The sequence below is a fragment of the Sapajus apella genome, unplaced genomic scaffold (genome assembly GCF_009761245.1).
Source record: "Sapajus apella isolate SASKATOON/1434 unplaced genomic scaffold, GSC_monkey_1.0 scaffold38, whole genome shotgun sequence".
Lineage (NCBI taxonomy): Eukaryota > Metazoa > Chordata > Mammalia > Primates > Cebidae > Sapajus > Sapajus apella.
Window position 1 is genome coordinate 5,015,487 of NW_022436978.1, and position 11,297 is coordinate 5,026,783.

Consider the following 11,297-nt stretch of genomic DNA (forward strand, 5'->3'; position numbering starts at 1 on the left):
CAGTCTCCTTGCCTGGCTCGCCCTGCGGGCCAGCGCACGGCAGACACCTGCAAGCCCGGAGGCTGCGGTGGCTGTGAACCCGGCGGCGCGGCCAAGCCTGCGCCGGCTGCCTGGGCCTTCTGGGCCGGGAGCTGGCGCCGGGGCGGTGGCGGTGTGGGAAAGCGGCGCCGCGGTGGGGCCTCGTGGACGCGTCGGCGGAGGTGGCTTCAGTCCCGTGGAGCCCTGGCTTCAGGTGAGATACGTGCGCTCGGGGCTTGGAGTGGAGAGGCAGAACCCCCGACCCCCTGAAGGGGACGACGCAGTGCCGGGCTCCGGGGAGAAGGGGAGGTTCTAGGACGCCTTCGGGAGCCGGGAGAGTTTGCAGAGCGGAGGAGTGACGTGTGAAGCGAGCTGAGGGAGGCGCGGGAGGTGGGCGGGGTGGGGGTGGACCCTCAGGGTTGGGGACTGAGGGCCGGGGCAGCGCCCTCAGGCATGCCAGCTGGAGCCCTCAGCGTAAGATTCTCAGGCCCTTTTGCTTTGGAAGGTGATGGGTGGTGCGCATTTGGCGCGGGTGGTGGGCAGCCACGCTAGGTGCGCACAGCGGGCTTGAGCCTCCCGAATTGCCTTTGAAGGCAGAACCCGGGCAAGCCTGCGGCTGATCCCTGAGCACGGGCCGGTAGGGCACCTGCCATGTGTGTCCGGTGGTAAGAGCCTGCCACGGCCTGCTTGGCAGTGCTAGGGTAGCCTCTGACAAAGGAACCCAGTGAACTGACTCCACATGTGTGTGTAAGAACCTATCTCCTGCTGACTGATGGGAACCCTCTGCTGAAGTATATGACCCTGAGGCCGGAGTCCTGCACCAGGCTCAGAACAACCAGTGTCCACTTACTTTATGCCAGCCAACACTGAGAGCCTACTCTTGGGAGAAACAAGGTTCCGCGTGGAAAGGGATGACTTCAGGGCTTTGGGGAGAACTTGGTAGGACTTAGTAGCTAAGAAATAGAGGAGGATTTATTCACCAAATGTTTACTACAATATGTGCCCAGCCCTCAAATCCTGGTTCTCCTCTAACTAGCTGTGTGCGCTTGAGCAAGTCACTTATCCTCTCTGAGCCTGTTTCTTTTCTCTGTTAAGTGGGGATGAAAAAGTACAGTGCCTTTATCACAAGGTTGCAGTGAGGATGAAATGAGGCAATGCCAGGCAAGTGCTCAGCCCAGTATGTCTAACAGTGAGTGTGCAGCAAATATCAGCAGTCGCAGTGACTAACGACAGAAAGTGTTAGAGGTGCGCCGAGTCCAAGTTCATCTTTATTGGGACTAGCTGCCCTCTCTGGCCCTCATGGATTTTGCAGATCTTCCATCTCATCCTTTGCTATTAGTGATGAGGAATCTCAGTCTCAGATGGTGGCAGAGCTAGGAAAGAACATAGGTCTCCTCATCCCCAGGGATGGTCAGCACATTCCTTACTGAGCCTTCGGCCCCTTGAAGGAGGAGAAGAGGCGGGAGATCTTCAGCAGAAAGGACTTGGTGCCGGTAGCTGGGCCCACCGTGGCCATGTAAGCATGCTAGTTGGCAAGTTCTTGCCCTAAGCCTTGCTTTAGGAAATATTTAGCAGTAAACAAAGCCCTCTAGTAAATATTGTGCTAACTAGAAAATTATAATACCAAATCCCCCATTCCCCAAGGGTACTTGTCAATCTCAGCTTGGTTGTCAGTGGGATACGTTGCCCAGGACCTGCCAATCAGTCAGGTGATTCCTAGGGTTTCCTAAATTGGATGAAATAATGAATGTAAAAGGCGGAACCTGCAATTGTCATCATGGGCTTTGGAGTCAGCCTTGGTTTTGAACCCTAACCCCTCCACTTAATCACTGTGAGACATTGTGCAATTCACTTAAAGCCTCTAAGCATACTTCCCTAAATGTGAAAGTGAATTAATAGCACTTACTTCAGGTTTGTAGTAGGAAATAACTGAAATAATGCATGTAAAGCAGTTAGCACTGTGCCTGGCTGAGAGTGAAAGCCACTGAACAGGAGCTGTTTTACCATTATTATGATTAATAATAATAATATAAAAATAATTGTCAGGCATGGTGCTTTGCCTATGCTGTCTCTTTGAATTCACAAAACCACACTGTGAAGTAGGCATAATTGTGTTTTTCAAGCCAGGAAATGAAGGCTTGGAGAGGTTAAGAATTGGCCTAAGGTCACATAGCTGCTAAGTGACAGGGATGGGAACTCATATACTGGAATCTCCAGCTCCAGACCTGGTGCTGTTTAATTTTCCGTCTCTGTTGCCCAACGTCCTTGCTGTTCTTGCATTCTTGAAGTCCAGTTATGACCTGGGGCAGCCTCCAGTGTTGCAGCAGGGAGTCTTCTCATACCACATGGGTCAGAGGCAGGACCCTGCAGCCTGGCTATGTGTTTTCTCTTTCTGGCTGGTGTTGGATGCATGGTGAAGCTGTAGGGGACAGTCCCTGAATGAATTCACAGGAGGAGGTATTAGGAAGAGGCAGCCCAGGCAAACCCTGTGGCCTCTTTAGGGTCTTGTCACTGGATGGCAGGGCTGGGTGGGACCTGGGAAGCTTGTGTATGAGAAGAAATGTCCCTGTTTAGCTCCTGGGATGTGTTCTGGGGCTGCATAATTCTCTGGGCCCGACCTCTGCTTTACGAAGGACAGCAGCCCTTAAGCTGTGGATGTGAGGAGAAGGAGCCCCGGACTGTGAGCCAGCATGCTGCCATTTTAATCCTGGCTGCCTGTGAAAGCTCACACTGCCTCTCAAGACCTCTTTTATGTAATAAAGAGTTGGAGGAAATCATCTCTAAGGACTCTTGTAGCTCTAAAAAGCAGTGGTTTTGTAATTCTAAATTGGTGGCTTAACCCTCTTAGCAAAGCATCAGGGCACATGGGATAATTATCACCCTAGTATATTACCTAGATTCTCCTTAGGGTGAGAGAATGACCATAGCTCCTTAAACCACCTGCCACAGCCAGGTGCTCTCTGCCTGGCTGGGTGGGGAGGAATTACAGCAAGAATCCTTGGGTTGCTAAGTTACAGTCCAGGGCCTGTGGTTCTGCATTTCCAGGGCCACCATACCTGCTCTGCCCTTGACTAATAAAAACTCACTGCTCTACAGTCTGCTCTGCTTCTCTGCTATCGAGTGTTACTCCAAGTCTGATGACAGATGAGCACAGTACTTAAGAACAAAACCTCTGCAGTGAGAGACAGGTTCAAATCCTGGTTCCCCTTCTTGATCTTTAAGACCTTAAGCAAGGTACTTAACCCCACTAAAACTTGGTTTTCTCATGTTAAAAGAAAGTGGGGATTATACTGGTACTGCTTTGGAGGGTGAGGCTTAAATGAAATAGGGCCAGAAAAGGGCTTAAAACAGCATCTCTTGCATAGTAGGTGCTCAGTAAAGTAAGATGATGAGAACATTCATCTGTATCCCCTACCCAGAGGCCAACATCCTCTTTTTCTTAGCTAGCGTGGGCAAGGATCAATACTTTTGTTTTCTCTGGCTTCCCATGTCCTCACTGGTACATACTCCAGCACCTATAAGAGAATCAGATCTTTCACTCTGCCAGTGGTGACAGCCATTGGCACAATCTTATGCTACAAATTCCATTTTCTCCATTTTGAAAAGGCTAAGAGAGGGCCCCTTCTTTGTTGTGTAGTTGCTCCTCAGCCCTGAGCCAAGCCTCAGGCAGGGGTTGGGGACCTGGTCTGCTGTATTGCCCAGTGATGAAACACACCTCGGGGTCCTTTGACAGTGGAGGTTTGTGGCAGGAATCATGGCATATCCTGGAGTGGCTTCTGGAGTTGCCACAGTCATGCTGGGTTCCAGAGCTTCCAAGTGAGTCACACAGTAGCCATTGTAAGGAACTGGAGAAGCTGTCCAACTTTAGTCTGTTCAGGGGCTCCTTTCTCAGGGGACCTGCCTCCTCCCTGCTGGCCTGCAGGTATGGCCATCTCCTTGTCCCCCACTGGTGGCTGCTTTAGACCCAGGCTCCATTGTTAGTCCATTTAGCTGTGGCTAGGAGACCTGGACTTGTTTCTTGCCACTCCCACACCACAAGTGTGGGAAGGAGTGGGAAGGAGTGGGTTGGGCAACTTGTCTCAAAAGGGGGCTTAGAGTCTGGCAGGCTTCTCAGTCTGCCCCAGAGCTTAGGTTTGCGTATCATCTTAGCAAAATGATTCAGAAAAGAAAGAGAATTTGTATACAGTTACCCTCCTCAGGCAGACTTGTTCCAGGACCCCCTACAGATACCAAAATCCAAGGATGCTCAAGTCCCTGTTATAAAATGGCGTCATATTTGCATATAACCTGTACAAGCCACCTGTCTACTTTAAATCATCTCTAAATTCTTTATAGTACGTAATACAATGTAAATGCTATGTAAATAGTTGTTATACTATATTGTTTTTCAATGATACTGTTTTTATCGTATTTTTAATTTTTTTTGAATATTTTTAATCCACCATTGGTTGAATCTACATATGCAGAACCTGCAGGTACAGAGGGCTGACTGTATAGAGAGAGTATGGTAAAACAAAGATTGTCAAATTAGCAGTTGGTGAATCTGGGTAGGAGTATCAGATTAGCAGTTGGTGAATCTGGGTAAGAGTTTGTCCTATACATGCAACTTTTTTGTAAGTTTGAAATTATTTCCAGATGAAAAGAAGATCGCAGACCCTGTAGCCAGCCTACCTGGGTTAGTCTTATCATTGCTTCCTGTGTAAACTTGGCTTTCTAACCTCTCTGAGCTTTGATTTTACCATCTTTAAAATAAATATCATCATTGCAAAGTGAAGAGCCTGGCACCTAGTGATTGGCCAGTGGATGTTAGCTATGATAATAGGAAAGCAAGGAATTGAGGGTGACACGGTGGTAATGAGACCAAAGAAAAACTCAGCCTAATCCTGTCGCCTCCTTCTACTTGCTGATGTGGGTGTCTGGCAGGGACCACTAGTGACCTGGCCACCATAAAGCGTCACCCTGCAGAAGGCTTTGCAAGTAGCCACCTGAGCCCATAGGGCTCCACTGATGAAACCATTTCTCCTGGCAGCTCTATCCCCTGCCTTCCCTGGCACTTCTGTGCCTGCCCCACAGTCTGGGCTCCCCGGACTCTACCTGTCTGGGTATGCAGTGCCCACTGAACTGCACGTGGCTTTGGGCCTGACCATCACTGCCCATGGCTTGGAGGCCTCATGGTTTGCTGGACATATGTGAGAACTAGACAGTGATGCTTGCTGTGGACAGATTTGTAGCAGTCATGAGTAATGGGGACATGTATACACATAACAGAGATGCTCATCTTATCCTCCGCCACCACCGAAACACCTCCAAAACCTTGCTAAAAACTCACCCTCCAGCCAGCTTCCCTGGATGATTTCCTGTTGTATACATTTCCTCGTGTTTCTTTGTGAATGTTTTATTTTTCTTCCTGTAGTGGGTGTCTTTGGACTCTCATGATCAGTTCAACCCTCTCAAATTGGGCCTGAGGGTCCATCTGGATCTGTGTACACATTGAGGTCTGAGAATTCCCTGTAAGAATTGTTTTCATCTGATTTTGCAGTGCCACTTAGAATACCTGGTGTAGGCATGTTCTGCGTTACCTCTGTGAGCTGCACAAACAGGTTCCCACCGTTCTGTTCCCTGTTTGTGTCCCTGTTTATGACCTCATTGGTACACAGTGATGCCAGAGAGGACCAATACAGGCAAATGTCACTTCCAAGTGACCCATTTCTGCTCAGCAAAAGCCAGATGACATGGCAGGCTGTGTGGCAAGCAAAGGTTTCTGCATTATTTGGAGGCTGAAAACTGGTGAAAGGGTTGCAAATGAGCTGGTGGAAGGCAGAATGTCCTGTCCCACACTCAAGCCTTGGTTTATCTACACTAACATCACCTGTCTCACCAAAGTAGTACAAACTTGAATTCTGTTGGAGTTTTTTCCTCGTTTGAACGGATTCCTTTTCTGTTGATAAGGCAATTAGTCACAGTCATCAGCTATTGACAGTAGATTAATGTCTCCAGCTTTGACTTTGCTTTGCTGTTTATTCTAAAGCAAGAAGATATGACCCATGTGAAAGTTTTAATCTAAGAATGTGAACGATTAGATGTTAAATATGCCTTAATATTTAAACTTGTTAAGTTTTACAAGAACCACTCAGAGGCTGCCAAGATTTTGCCAAAGCGTAAATACCTTGGTCAGAAAACCTGATCTATAAATGCCTGAATTTATCAATAGTATTAGGTTAATATTTAGGAGCAAATGTAAGCCTTATGTTATTAATACCAGTTCCATGTACTACTGACAACCAAAAAAAAAAAGGAGAGAGAAAGAGATCATTCTCAGGATAAGCTTGAGTTAGTGAAACATGTTTACTCCTTGCTGATTCACAACACGTAAGACAACACAGTAATATAGGACTGAAAGCTTCCACAATCCAGCACTAGTACTTCAGGCTGCATTTAGGACAAACATGTTTTTCAGTGACAAAATAAGGATTCTGTAATTTTCAATTGGAAGTGTGAACAATCCTTAAAAGTCAAATTGCTGTAAAAGTAATATAAAACCTTCAATGCTGTTGCTGACCCCTTCCTGGCCTGGGCCCTGCCTGATCTTCTGCAGCCTGGGTCTGACAGGTGCTGGCTGTCTGGTCCCTCCACCTCTGTAACCCTTCTCATGGAGGAGTGATCAGTGAGCAGCTGGTTCTGGCAGTCATGCAACTGGGAACCCTGGCACAGGCCATGGTGAGACCAGCAGGACAGGGGATTTGCTTTAGACCAGAGCTTGCAAACAAGCGTCTGTTTTTACCAGGCAGCAGTGAGGCCAGCAGCACCAGCCCTTGGTGCATATTGTCTTCACTCAATTTGAATAAGTGCCAGAAGTTACAAATTAGGACATTTCACACTTTAAATGGACTTCTTGCTTCTCTAGGTAAACAGAAGAGTATTGCTATGGACTCAATTGTGTTCCTCCCAAATTTATATTTTGAAGCCCTAACCTCCATTATGATTGTATTTAGAGATAGGTCGTCCTAATAATGAAGCTTAAATGAGGTCATAAGGTTGGGACCCTAATCTGATAGAACTGGTGGTGTCCTTATAATAAGAGGGAAAAAGATGAGAGTGTTTCTCTCTCTCTCTCCCCACCCCCTTCCCCCCACTTCCTCTCTGCTTCCCTTTCTCCCCATTCACCTGCCCATCTCTTCCCTTCACCCTACACGGAGAAGAGGCCATCTACGAGTCAGGAAGAGAGGCCTCACCAGAAACCAACCCTGACAGAACTGTGAGAAAATTCTGTCGTTTAAGGCACCCAGTCTGGTATTTTGTTATGGCAGCCCAACCAGACTGATACAGATAAGTCCTACCAGGCTGGTTTCCCACCATTCCCTCATCAACTAGCATTTGGTGTTCAGTCACCAGGTCACACAGCCCACCCACGGCTTTACTTTCTCCATTGGCTCCGGCCCTAGCAGGCATGTGAGTGTTCACCTCCTACTCTGGGCCCAGAATTCCTAGGGCTTTTACTCCTTATCAAACTTCAAGGCCTTTATGGGCTTTTCTGTGCCCATGTCTGGGGCTGGCCAGGACCCCAGAAGTACACTCTGTACCCAGCACCAATGACTAGCCTCACATGGTGACCCCCCCCACAGGCAAGTGGCCCTACACCAGCTTCCCAGCTGTTACTGGGGTCTGCAAGCGTGACAGCAATATTGACGCCATCCTCTGATGCTCAGAACAGCTGGGATCCTAGAAAGGAGGATTCATGAAGTCTGGGAATCTGATAACATTTAGCTCCTCTTGGGAGCTTAGTAAAGTGGTTTGGCGGAGTGAATTGGTGGCTTCCTCCTGTCTGCCTCAGTTTGTAAAGGGATTTTCCTAGGCATATTTTTAATCTCTTGTTGATTTCTTTTTTCTCTTTCTTTTGAAAAAATTTTTGTTTTATCATGCTTTGTCCTGGCTGAGCCACTAAGCTCTTTGTCCCCACTCCAGTTGGGCTCTAAATTTGGTGCCCAACACAGAGGAGGCAGAGGCAGATAAACATGCTGGTGTTGGAGTACCCACCCTCGTCTATGTGGTCCTGGAATGCTGAGAAGGTGAGGTCCAAATGATGCCTGGGCTGTTAGCATGAGACAGTGCTTAGAATCCATCATCAAATCCTGCCTTCATTCTGTACACGCTAAGGAACTTGGACACATTTACTTAGCCTCTCCCAGCCTCTGTGTCCCAATCTATAAAATGGGGTAATAGAAATAGTGTTGGCCTCTTAATATTGGTTTGAAGATTGAATGAGAAAATATACATACAGTGTTCAGTACACTGGCTGGAACATAAAGTGTTGGAGGCTGGTGGTTTTGAGTGTGTTTCAAGGTAAGGGTGGGTTCATATTTAATAGGTGTTGGTAATCTGGGAATCAGTTTTAGGTGCTGACTGGATCCTTGGTAGCAGGATGGGACAGGAGGTACAGCATAGGAATCAGCTCCTGGTCCCAGAGCAGTGGAGGGGCTGAGTAAGAGGGTGTGAGTAAGAGGACAAATGGGAAGACGCAGTTTTTCCTAGTTTGATTTCTTCTGCTTTTCTAAAGGAAAGGAAACAAATAAAGATCAAGGTTGTCAGGTTCCCTTTGAAGCTTTTTTGTCTCCTTCAAGAATTTCGCCACTGAGCACTGTGATCACATCTACCCAGCATTCACTCATCTTCCCTTCTCCCTGCCCTGTAGCCTGATGACTCTCAGCTGGTCATCCAGAGGCATTCTTTGGTCATTGTCATGGGTCCAGGAAGGGACTGGGCTGCAAAGCACGGTGGGATGTGTGTGCCCTTATTTGAGCTCAATCCTCCCTGATTGAGTCCTCTGAATGCCTGAGGTGTTTCTCTTCTCTGCCCCTTGCCCCACTTTAATAAAGACTGAGTCTTTTGTATCTTGAGGGTGGTTTTCAACGCAGTCTTTAGAGTCCAAGCACACTGGATTAAGATCTAAGCTTCACACCTGTTGTAGCCTGGGGCAAATCATGGAACCTCCCCAACTTCTGGTTCCCCGTCTAAAAATAGGGAATAATGGTACTTCATAGGTTTGGGGTGAGTACATAGTGGGACACTTTAGGGCGAGACAGCGGGAAGCACTGAAGCAAGCGGCTGTCCTGGCTTGGAGCAGGGGTAAGGTTGGAGGACCCTTTATTAGGGCACCTGTCATGTCCTTGCCCAAGCAGGAAAAGGGCTGATTTGTTTTCTTTTTCTCTGTGTGGAATGGCTCATGTCAAAGACCATCTGTCTTATACAGATCCCATCTTGTTGGAGGCTCTGTAAGTCCAGAGGGTGGTGGGGTCCTTTGCTTATCAGTGACCATCGGGCCTTCATGCCCACCTGTGCATCCTAAAGAATCAGCCTCAGTTTTCAGAAAGACACTAAGAAGAGACCAAATGTATTATCCTAGGTGGCCTGTACCTCTTAAGTGCCACCTCTTATCTCCTCATGACAAGACTCTGTCTGGGCGGCCCTTGTCTCTGAGAAGCAGCACAGGTAGAGATGCTTGGGGTTAAATCCTGGACTGTCAACACATGGCTCAGCCATTGAGCCTTTCTCTGGTTGGAAAATGGAGACAGTGTACCACCCTGCTGAGCAGGGGTAAGGAAGGATTTAGCGAGGTTGTGTGTGCATGTGAGGGACCTAGCATAGCACATAGCATAGCGTAGCAGGAGCTCAACAGGTCTGGGGTGCCAGCCAGATCTGACTGCAGACAGGGTGAGTCTGTGTGACTGCTCACAAGGGGGTTCACTGGGAGACAGGTTTAAAGATAGCAGGTGTGGGAGAGGCACATTCCAGCCCTGCTTTTGTGTTCTTAGGGTAAGTGCATAAAGGAGGGTGGGCTGCTTAGGACTGAGAGGGAGTTCCTCATCACTGCACATTCAGATTTCTTGCGATGCTGGGATCCTGGCCCCTGCCCATTTCAGCAGAGCCAGGAGATAGATGAAGTGGGGCATGGAGGCCTGAAAGAGTAGTTACCCCTTCTCACCAGTGCCTGGGAGAGGCTGTCGGTGCACAGAGCTGTCCTGAACAATTAGCCATTAGGACCAAGCAGACAGCACTAGTCAGACCAGGCTGAAGTTCTGTGGAAGACAGCGGCTTAGCTCCAAGTCTCTTCAGTCTCCAAGGCCAAGGACGGCCCCCTGGGCTCTCTCATTCCCCTTGCCTCCCTGCTGCTGTTCCGTTGTCAGTGAGACTGGCAGCCTCTCCAGGCTGCTGTGGCCCCACAGCAGTGAAATTGGCCTGGAGAAAGGGGAAATCACTGGGTCTGTTGCGCAGTAAGCAACTTAGCCCAGTTATTCTTCACCATTGTGAATTTGCCTCCTAGAGAATTATGTGTTTATTATCCAGGAACATTTCGATGTGGTGATGGGGAAAGGCCTCTTTATCTTCTTTAGGGCTGGAGATCCGATTAATGTACTCCTTGCCTCCATCTGTTATCTTTTGAAAGCCTTCCTGAAGATTTTGCATGATCCCTCAGTTTGGCTGGCTAACACAGGCTGTTGGGAGGAGGGGCAGGTGCCCCAGGCATGTGGGAAACAGACTGACAGTGTTTTGCAGTGACCACTGACTTTCCAAGTACTTGTTGGCTTCCTCCTGCTATACTTGGGCTACCTACTTCACAGTAGGTAGAAGTGCAAGGGTAGCTTTCCATGTCTCCACAGTGACAAAATTCAGTAATATCTATGTTTATTAAGGTTCCCCTCTGGATTCAGGGCTAGATCTGTTATTTAAAAAAAAAAAAAAAAAAAAAAAAAAAAGGTCTCCCTGAGACAAGGATTCAGTAGCAAGTAGATGATTTCTGTTCTGTCCCAATAGACATGTAAACATGAATGGGGAGTGGGAAAGTGAGAAAGGGAAGGGAAGGCAGCCAAAAAGGGTGTGCATCACGCTTGTTACCATTGTGGACAGCTGGGACTTAATCCCATAGGGGAAGCCCGGGAACCAGTGTAGAACATGTCTCAAAGCTAACCTGCCTGGGGGGTATGGGAGTGGTGTATTCACCAGACAGTGGTGTAGGTTGTCTGCTCATAAGTGGTAAAGGTGGTAGACACCCCCAGGCAATCAGAACTCCAGGACTTATGCGTTAACCACCATGCTGTTTCTAGCAATATGTTGCTCTGTCGGTCTCCAGCAAACCTCTCTTCCCATTTTCTCCCAGAAGGGTAACTCTGAAACCTGAAATACCCAGTGCAAGTCCATGCAGGCCAGTCTGTCCTGCCTTCCATCAACACTATTCTGGTAGGGCCTGAGAGTGGGGATAGGAAGATGGGGGTTGGGAGGGGTTA

At 48.2% G+C, this 11,297-nt stretch overlaps 1 protein-coding gene across 3 annotated transcripts in view; it reads left to right on the plus strand.

The window, feature by feature from the left end:
* The window catches only part of POMGNT2 (protein O-linked mannose N-acetylglucosaminyltransferase 2 (beta 1,4-)), a 23,685-nt gene continuing 12,388 nt past the window's right edge, over positions 1 to 11,297 (plus strand). Inside the window, exon 1 of one of the 3 annotated variants that reach the window (XM_032298118.1) lies at positions 1 to 232. The gene's annotated coding sequence lies outside the window, so the exon portion shown is untranslated. Of the gene's footprint in view, positions 233 to 4,407; positions 4,566 to 11,297 lie in introns of those variants that run through there. The other 2 variants (XM_032298120.1, XM_032298121.1) reach the window with 2 other exon arrangements.